Genomic DNA, 1151 nt, shown 5'->3' on the forward strand with positions numbered 1-1151 from the left:
TTTTCGTATAGAACATCAAAAATCCTTCAGGATGCTCCAAAATGACTCATCTATATCTATAATGATAGATCTTGATTAGGAGTATCTTTTTCTAGTACATGTCAAGTATTTATTTTGATGTCTTGATCGATTTTGGGGGTTGGGAAGGATCAGGTGATGGTTTTGGGTGTGATTTGATTTTCGTCTAGAACATCAAAAATCCTTCAGGATGCTCCAAAATGACTCATCTATATCTATAATGATAGATCTTGATTAGGAGTATCTTTTTTTAGTACATGTCAAGTATCTATTTTGAAGTCTTGATCGATTTTGGGGGTTGGGAAGGATCAGGTGATGGTTTTGGGTGTGATTTGATTTTCGTCTAGAACATCAAAAATCCTTCAGGATGCTCCAAAATGACTCATCTATATCTATAATGATAGATCTTGATTAGGAGTATCTTTTTCTAGTACATGTCAAGTATCTATTTTGAAGTCTTGATCGATTTTGGGGGTTGGGAAGGATCAGGTGATGGTTTTGGGTGTGATTTGATTTTCGTCTAGAACATCAAAAATCCTTCAGGATGCTCCAAAATGACTCATCTATATCTATAATGATAGATCTTGATTAGGAGTATCTTTTTCTAGTCAAGTATCTATTTTGAAGTCTTGATCGATTTTGGGGGTTGGGAAGGATCAGGTGATGGTTTTGGGTGTGATTTGATTTTCGTCTAGATCATCAAAAATCCTTCAGGATGCTCCAAAATGACTCATCTATATCTATAATGATAGATCTTGATTAGGAGTATCTTTTTCTAGTACATGTCAAGTATCTATTTTGAAGTCTTGATCGATTTTGGGGGTTGGGAAGGATCAGGTGATGGTTTTGGGTGTGATTTGATACTCGTCTAGAACATCAAAAATCCTTCAGGATGCTCCAAAATGACTCATCTATATCTATAATGATAGATCTTGATTAGGAGTATCTTTTTCTAGTACATGTCAAGTATCTATTTTGAAGTCTTGATCGATTTTGGGGGTTGGGAAGGATCAGGTGATGGTTTTGGGTGTGATTTGATTTTCGTCTAGAACATCAAAAATCCTTCAGGATGCTCCAAAATGACTCATCTATATCTATAATGATAGATCTTGATTAGGAGTATCTTTTTCTAG

This window comes from Eupeodes corollae, unplaced genomic scaffold, assembly GCF_945859685.1.
Source record: "Eupeodes corollae unplaced genomic scaffold, idEupCoro1.1 scaffold_489, whole genome shotgun sequence".
NCBI classification, from domain to species: domain Eukaryota; kingdom Metazoa; phylum Arthropoda; class Insecta; order Diptera; family Syrphidae; genus Eupeodes; species Eupeodes corollae.